Source organism: Bidens hawaiensis, unplaced genomic scaffold, assembly GCF_021521415.1.
Source record: "Bidens hawaiensis isolate Kalapana, Puna unplaced genomic scaffold, B.hawaiensis_p1.1 tig00017875_1, whole genome shotgun sequence".
In the NCBI taxonomy this organism is placed as follows: domain Eukaryota; kingdom Viridiplantae; phylum Streptophyta; class Magnoliopsida; order Asterales; family Asteraceae; genus Bidens; species Bidens hawaiensis.
Window position 1 is genome coordinate 134,075 of NW_027492700.1, and position 9,668 is coordinate 143,742.

The following is a 9,668-nucleotide window of genomic DNA, read 5'->3' on the forward strand; positions in this document are numbered from 1 at the left end:
AAGTTTCCTCCGTTTTCCTCGTTCCATAAAATAAAAAAATAAAAAAAAACCCCGAGAAATGTCAACCCGTTCTGACCCGTTTCAATCATTTTCTTTTTTTTAGTTTGACTCATTCTGACCCATCTTATACATTTTAATACAACTCATTCAACCCATGGGTCAAGATTGCCACCCCTAAGAAAAACTGCTCACGTTGTCACACATTGTATCGTTTTGCTTTAACTATGTTGGTGCTTATTTGACTATGCTAATGGCTTTTTGTTTAACCTTAGATTTTAACATAGTAAAATAACATAAAACCAAATGACATTTAATATTTGGAACCAGGATACTACACACAGTCAACATAACACACCACATCAATTCATGTAAACTCAATTGTAACTAAGCTTATAAATCATGTTATATGCTAGGGGCTGTTTGGTTCGTTCAGATCTGAATGAGCATCTGTCCCATTCAGCAACAACAGTAAGTCTAAATGATTCAGATTTAACAATTCAGATGTTTTTATGTTTGGAACCAAACTAGCTGAAGTCTGAATGAATCAGATGTAAACAAACACCCCTAACCTACCTTACCTAATAACTGAAGTTTCGGTTTTTCTTTTTTCTTTTTTTTATTATTAACCAAAAGCTACGGCTCGTTTCTTTCAAGTATACCTCATTTCGAAATCAAATCGCCCCAAAACGCATTGAACCGATGCGCACCAAAGTTGTTTGTAATGTTTGTTACCAGGAATATGGTAGCCAAAAGTAGGTTTGTAAGCGAACCAAACATTCAACAAACCATTCGACGGGAAGTTCGTTCAACTTCGTCCGTTTAATAAACGAAAATGAACAATAGGCTTTGTTCGATTATTTATGTGAACGGACATGAACAGAAATCTCGTCATTCAATTGCATTCGTGAAGACATGTAAATCTGCTTGTTTATTGTCCGTTTATGTTCGCTTGTTTATGTTTTGGATATATATATTATATTTCTTAGGGACCCCTCTACACTCAAAACACTTACAACCTAAATATAAAACCGAAAACCAACCAGTAACCAAATTAAAGCTACACGAAACCGAATAAACGGGAACCCAACAATTAAAATCAAGAAAACTAAATTTGTACAAAATTATCAAAGTCCTACGGTAAAAACTGGAAATCAAAAGTAAACAAACAAATCAAATGATAGTGAACCCAATTCGAGAAGGGTGGTTTCTCCAAGTTACGAACTAACAGTTTTGATAAATATAAACATTGACTTGAAATAAAACGAAGAACCTCATAGGTTATCATGGCTGAAACGTCATCGTGAAACCACCCATGTAATTCCCTGCATCGATTATTCTGGCGCTAAGGAGTTTTAAGCCAGAACCAAAGATAACTTGAATATGCTCCATGGGTGCGTTTGACTTGACCCGCTTGCCTCTATGAGTATGACCCTACCGAATACCAATGAGAGCAAGTTATTCAAATTGTTTATTTAGATCAGGCAATAAGTAATATTTACTAGCATAGCAGTTAAAAAAAATGTTTCCGCTGCCAGGACTCGAACCTAGGACTCCTTGGTTAGAGGAGCCGAGTTTATCTTTATCTTATGGGTTTTGAGATGCTACAGCGGAATTTATTAATTAAGCTGTGTTATAATTCAATTTAAGCTCAAAACAACATGATGATTTATCTTATAGCTCATATAAAATCTTACAAAATCTTTTATCGTCTTCAACATAGTTTATATTAGGTCTGAATCATTCAGACTTACTCTTACTGTTGTTGCTGAATGATAGTTTATATTAGGTCTGAATCATAGTTTATATTCAGACCTAATTTAATATCCATGGTGACTTAAACTATTTTGAATCATCTAAACGCATATAATTTAAAACTCTTTGTCGTCCTACGTTTTAGGTACCGCTCCCGATCTACATCTACTTTTGTTTTGGTTATGCCTACATAGTTCAAGTTTCGTTTTGTATTACTTGATTGTTCCGGTGACTGTATCGTCTTCAACATGGAAGTTACCTTTTTGAATAATGTTAATAAAAGTTACAAAACTCATTATAACGCTCCTTTTATATTTCATAGAAACATCCAAACGATTTACAATGAAGTGGCAAGTAAGCGGGCAACAAGCTGCGCCGCAACCCCCTTTTGGATAGCAAACCCAATCCGACTAAAAACAAAGTTATGATTCTTATGGGCTGATACGTTACTATACACAACTTTCTGAACCCTATTTAAAAGGTCCACGGCATCCGGAGCTAAGAAACCAAAAGTGTCAAAGGCGAAGGGGATAAACACGTGTTGATTCTCCAAACAAGCTCTCTCGTGTTTAGCAACCTTGCCCGATGCCGCCTTTAATGCTGCCTGGCCTGCTACAAATCCAGTGTCCCTAATCCCAACAAGAGGGGACACTCCTGTGAGGTCGACACAAGCGTGTTTTCCCCCTACCCACCCAAAAACAAGTATATCGGCCGGTCGTAATGTAGATCTTCCTTCTTGAGGATCCGTAAGAAAGTTTACGGGGGCTTCCTTTTTAGCCGAAATTCCGGCTCGTTTAAGAACATCGCATAGAACATCCCTCACCAAATCATGCCTGTACTTAAACCCAGGCAACTCTTTGCAGTGAACCGCATGCTCGCCAAAAGAATCCAAACAAACCTTACGGCAAATCGGGCACGGCTCATCTACCGGAAACAAAAGGGATCATTAACCGATACTTCAGGATGGCACGGTACTCCAAAGCCGACATATGTTGGCCCAATCCTTCAATAGGGAGAACACTTAAGAAATCTTGAGCCCGAGGAGCCCGAAGACACTCAAACACCGCTTTCTGACGAGGGGATAAATCAAACTTCATTTCCAAACTCTTGATGATTCCACTATAAAGGGCACTCGACAAAGCATGTTGGGCTTTAGGGGGGGGGGGGCGGTGTCTTTATTAGAGAAACCGCTAATGTCAAAATCGGGAAGTGAAATGTGCAACCGATCTATCGCACTCCCATAATCAGAGTCAAACCCATCAATACCACAACCTCGAAGAATGTGGTCTTGTAATTCTCAAGATTGCGCCCTCGAGGCCACAAACGCATAAGTAGAAACGTCTGAAGCTGAACATAAACCCAAACCTCCAAAACGAGTCGGAAGTGATGCCAACCTCCATTAAAAAACTCCAAAGAAGGGACCACCACAAACCACGATGTCCTCAATCGCCCCCCGAAGGCTATTGTCAAACACAGAAACTGCTTCCCCTACATACACAGGTTGGCATGTTCTGAGACCAAACAACAACTTTCCAACTCCCATACATGAGCGGAGCAAACTCATTTGTATACGTTTGTTTTATGCTATTATAATATTGTCCTATTCGTTTAAATTACAAGTTCTATTCGTTTAAATTGTTTTGTTCATCATCAGAGTACTTTAATCTTATAGTTGTTTGTCGTTTTCCAAAATAAATATTTGAGATAAATTGTGATGTTTTTTTTAAACCGTTACTTGTCTATATATTAAAATTTTAGTAAAGGTTTAGGAGGGCAATTATTTTTATATTAATGAAGAAATTAAGTTTGAATAGTATTTATTACTAGTACTTATTATATCTAATGGTACTGGATGAATTAATTTATGAAAAAAACGTTATAAAACAGAGAAAGGTAAAGATTTGAAAAGTCTACGTGGCCGGAAAATCGATTAATCAACTAGTTAAAGTTTAGTAAGTTTAATTGGGAAACAAATAAAATGTAGGTGTTAGTACAACTTTACGCAACTCAATTTTTCTTGCTTGCTTCTCGACTGCTAAGGTACGTGATGTACTAAAAGTAGTCTAATATTTATTAACTATAAATAAACTAATCTAGACACTAAGTAATAATTCTAGACTCTTAACTTAACTAAAACTACTAACCGGCAAGTGAACCGGTCGACTCTAGTACAGCTAAGTAAGTCCGGATATCGAACCCACGAGACTCTTTTAGTTACGTAAACACGCTAAATTAGACTTCACTGCAGACACAACTATTTATTTTATATTTATTAAGGGGGATTTTACTAATAACTATGTTTAACTAATTAAATAAAACTAAAAACGACTTAAATCTTGACTTAACTCAAAGGATGACGAACAACCACCTAGGCTAAAATCTCTAATGCATCAATTATCAAATGGTTGGAAAATGCTAAGTTATGGAACCGGGATCTTAAACTATTCACTTAATGGGAAACCGAACAGGACTCTTGACCCTTCTCAAGAAGACACCTATGGACTCTTAATAAGCTATTAAAATTACTGGTTTTAATTTGACTCCCTTACGGTCGCTAATTTATTTTATGACAAGTACCTCTATAAGAAATCCTACCTTACAGCGGGGAAATCAAAGGTAATTTAAATAATTCACTCGACTAGATAGACAAGGTAAATAAACCAAACCTAGACGAACTCTTTACAGAGAACTAAATCTAGCAATTCATCAACCAAGACCTATCAAATAATCTATCACCTTACATCTATTTAGATTAGCAGCACACTTAGGTCTACTTGATTTATTAATATTGTTCCTATGGTATTATTGCAAATCAACCATAAACTAGCAAAAAACACACAGTAGATGACCTAACATAATCCTAGTATATGACAGACAATCACCAAGGAAACTGTGAAACAATAAAACTCACCAAACAAACCTAAGCACGCATATGAATCGAACGAATAAAAATAAACCTCTTACTTAGTCATAAATCCATAAACGAAAACAAAATCCAAACCAAATTCCAAAATCAACAAAAGTTCATCATGAGCCTAGGCGGTGTAAGGGTTTAGCCAACAACCATACTCAATAACAAAAGAAAATAAATTGGTTCAAATAATAAATTCATAAAGATAATAATAAATTTAAACCAATAATAATGATATTTGGTTGAGTAGGTGTTGAACCCAAACGTACTCTTCTCCAATCAACCCTTGCTTTGCGTTGCCCTCTGTTTCGTCCCCTTCTTGTTCAGGTCGTCCCCTCGTCTCTACTTTTTCTCCTTGTCTTTCTTTCTTTTTAAATTATATGCCAACCTTAAATTTCTTCCAGGCCTTTAACGTCCATCATCATGGCCCATGGGCTTGATCAAGAGGCTTTACTATAAATGAAATAAGTCATTCCATATATGACGTAATATTTGCTCATCTGATGATCTGCCTAAAACAAACTTATATGTATTAGATATCACCATTCAAAAATTAATATCTAAATAAATTAATCGGTAATAACAATAATAAAAATTTTGTATGATAAATCAATTGTTGATGTTAATTTCACTTTAAATAGACAGTTTTAACTTGTTGTTCCAAGTTTAATAAAAGTACTCAATTTTAGCTCATTATTTCTTAGAATCTTGAAAACTCATATATGAGCCAACTAAAAATAATATTCAATAAAAACTTAGCTCAAAACACTTAAAAGTGTAGGAAATATTTATAAGATAATATGTATATTTTAGACCATATCAGTACGGTTTATGGTTTATGTCACTCATAGTATAATTTATATTCCGTTACTTCGTTACGGTTTCTGTTTTCGGTTACTTATAGTATTTACTCTATTCCGTTACTTTGTAGTACGGATTTTCGTTACGCGTCAGTTATATTTTGAGTTCAATTGTTTAATATAACATATAACATGCAATAGATTATTTATTTGTACTTTTTATTGCATGTTCCGGTTTTAAATATATTTAGTTATATGCTTTTAGCTTTTGTACTCTGTCACCCGAGCATGTCTGAAATGTCGTATGGGCGTCAACGGCATGCACTTATCGTGACAGTGCGTAATAAAAGTTCACGGCGTCTCTAGCTTGTGCTTGCGTAGCACTTTGCCCCTAGAGGCGTATAGATCGATCTTAGCTCTGAGTTTGAGTTTGTTTTGTGGAGATGGAATAATGGGTGTACGCCACGCTCACCGTCTCATAGGTGCATGGACTAGCTAGCTGTGTACCAGTCTGTTCTGTTAGGCTCGTGGGTGCTTCCGTTTCACGTAACTTTGAGTTATTGATTTGTGTAGTCACGTAGTTTGATGTGTGTATGTGTTATGATATGTTTCTGATATGCTTCCACATGCGTTTGACCATGTTATGGCCAAGTGTCAGATAATACCTCCTAATTTTATTAAGTATATGTTTCGGTAAACAAGTTGGTTTCGAGTTGGAATTGAAGTTCGTATATTTATTTTCTTACGTCTGTCCTTACCTATACAATTGTTCTTTCCGTTACTGGGCAATTTTTGGCTCAACCGTATTTTCTTGTTTTGTTTTTCTTATTTTGTTTACGGGTAATCCGGGACTCGGGGAAGTTAGTGATGAGAGAGATTAATGAAGTTCTTTTTTTAAGACTATCAATTTGCGGTTAATTGAGTGAATATAATTTGACTTAGGCTTCTTCGAATTTTGTTTTCGATATCTGTAATAGTGACACGTCAGCCTGTTCCAGGTTGGGGTGTTACAATATATAATAGCAATAACATATTCTATTATGGTATCAAAGCCACAGTGATATTTCTAACAAAAATCACTATATTGATCCATTTTTCTGCTGCATCCATCTCTTGCCTCCATTAATATTTTCATTCTTCTAAAAAGCTACTGAAGTCGACCTGCACCTCACAACTAAATTATCTACCTACCCAATTAATTACTCACAAATTAATTATTAATGGGGAGACCAACCAAAATCCATCACTCAACAACGATCAACCCATTCTTAACAACTGCCAATGGTGTCATACCATAGGTCACACCCTCACCAATTGCCCTATTTTTAAAAAGCTAATGCCACATATTACCGTTACCCCCTTTAATCATAATCCGACAACAAGAATCGCACCTTAATCAAACATGATGTCCTTGCAGAATAACTAAACCACAAAATGGCTAATGGATAGTGGGGCTAATCATCATGTGACAAATGATTTAAACACGTTAACCAACCATGCACCGTACGATGGGACCGATGAGCTTATTATTGGCGATGGTTCGTCTCTTAGTATCACTCATATTGGTTCACTCTTTATACGTACACAAACCCCCACTCTCATACTAAACAATGTTCATTGTGTTCCTTCCATTTCTAGAAATATTATTTCCATATCTCAATTATCTTATAATAACACTGTTCTAATCCAGTTTTATCATTCTTGTAACATCCTTGGCAAACACAACACCGTCCCACTCTTAGACAAATCCCACATCGGCTGTGGACAAGAGAGATCATTGGTTCATAAGTAAATGTCCCGCCTCTTCAATCACCAACGCGTTTTGGGCTTAGCTGGCTGTGGAGCACATGAAAACTCCACGGTTAAGCGTGCTTAGGTGGAAGTAGTACTAGGATGGGTGACCTCCTAGGAATTCTCCATCTGGGCAACCGAAAAACAAATCCGTGAACTCTTCGTGGGCAGAGCGGACAATATTGGTGGTGCGAGGGGCAGGATGTTACAGGTGGTATCAGAGCCACTCTTGTGCCGTTCGGCACGATGGGACACGCCTCATCGAGGACGATGAGTCCAAAGGGGGGTTGTCTGTAACATCCTTGGCAAACACAACATCGTCCCACTCTTAGGCAAATCCCACATCGGCTATGGATAAGAGAGATCCTTGGTTAATAAGTAAATGTCCTGCCTCTTCAATCACCAACGCGTTTTGGGCTTAGCTGGCTGTGGAGCACATGAAAACTCCACGGTTAAGCGTGCTTAGGTGGAAGTAGTACTAGGATGGGTGACCTCCTGGGAAGTCTCCATCTGGGCAACCAAAACCAAATCCGTGAGCTCTTCGTGGGCAGAGCAGACAATATTGGTGGTGCGAGGGGCCGGATGTTACAACATCACATCTCCTCTCTCCCCATCCGAGCCCAACTTCAACAACCCAACTAGTCCTTCCTCCAATCCAGCCCAGAACACCGTTCACCAACCACCCACCAATTTGTTACAACAGGCCCCAAAAAAAAACAGCCCAAAATACAATTAATCCACCCACTGTCGCTGAACCTCAAGTTCAAACTCGAACCCGCAAACCAAATCCCAAATACAATAACACTTCTTTTCAGTTGTACACGGCTATTAACGACTAGATTACCGAACCATCCACCATAACCCAAGCCTTAAAATGTGACATCTGCCCGATCCGACCCGACCCAGGTACCCGTTTCTCTGACCCGATCTCTTTCTTTTGGTGATTTAATATTTAGTATTTTTACTTTATTTTTAATATGTATTTATTTCCCTCCCGCCTTTCGTTTCCTTCCCGCTGTCCCGTCCCTCTCCTTTCTTTCCGCCTTGTTTCCCTCTTTGCTTGTCCTTTGGTCCCTCCCGCCTAAGGATGTCTGCAGCTCCACGCGCCAGACTCCTTACATGGAAGCCTGCGTGAAGACATCTTGTTCCTACGATGCGTGAAGAGAACTCTTCTCGCAGCGCGCTAAGAATGCATGTTCTTTCCGCGATGCGCTTAGAATTCTTGTTCTTCACGCAGCACGCTAAGGATGTGATTCTTCCCGCAGTGCGCTAAGGAATTGTGATTCTTCCCGCAGTGCGCTAAGGATTTTTGTGCCAGCCTTCGCGCTCGCGCACTCAGCCTTCCCGCGCTTAACCCTTGTATCTTCTGTTTATTCCAGCCTGTATGCTTTGTGTTGTCTTATCTTCTGTACTGTTGACCTAACCTATCTAATGTCTGAATAGTTACTTTCGGCGCAGCATGCGTACCAACCCCATTGGTTGGTAGATAAAGTGACTGACATTATCTTTTGAGATCTGCTTTTGCCATGCTTGACCAGTACCTTTATCTGACCTGCCCATGCCTTTTTACTGTTCGCTGTCAGCTTTATCTTGCCCCCTGCAGCTGCCATATCTTTTGATATCTTTTGTTATCTTTTGTTTTGTCTTGTTCTGTTTGTCTTGGAACCTTTTCCCCTTTTTCTGGATTTATGTCTCCTAGGGTTTTCCTATAAATAATAGTATTATTTTCTTAACACTACACACACAAAACACTTAATCTCTCCTGTTCTCTTGCTCCTTGCTCTCTCTGCCGCCTCCTCTCTGCCTCCGTCTTCCTCTCCGTTCTGCCTTGCTTTTCCGGTAATATATTATATATAATAATTTACTTATTAAATTATGACTTAAAACAAATCATTAAAAACAATAATCTTTATTTATAGGTTAACTTGTGCTTATTTTAAAGTGGTTCTTGCTGTATCTTTCATCGCATCTTTATCAAGTGAGTAATCTCGTATCTAATCCCTTTTTGTTTTAATGTTTTGGGATGTTCATGTGTTCGTACAAAACTGAGTCTTAAACTGTTTATGGAGTTTTAGTCGCGCAGTATCCCATGTGTTATGGATATTTACTTGGCTGTTATTTGTATGTGTGTATCATTAACCGCTTTGTTCGGCCTATTCCGAAGTTCTCATGGATCCATTGGTAGACACGGGAGAACCTATCGTTTATGTTTTCTCTTTTGTTTACACTTGCACAGTTTTCTTGTTTTTGTGCTCAATTAGGAGTACGGATTGAACTATGAGCTATGAATCTAAGGCTTGGTCACAATCTGATTTCACCCTTGTTAGATACCAGATTAACATATGTTGCGCGCAGATTTACTGTTATTATCTATGATTATCTATGATTAACTATGAATATCTATTAAACTTGAT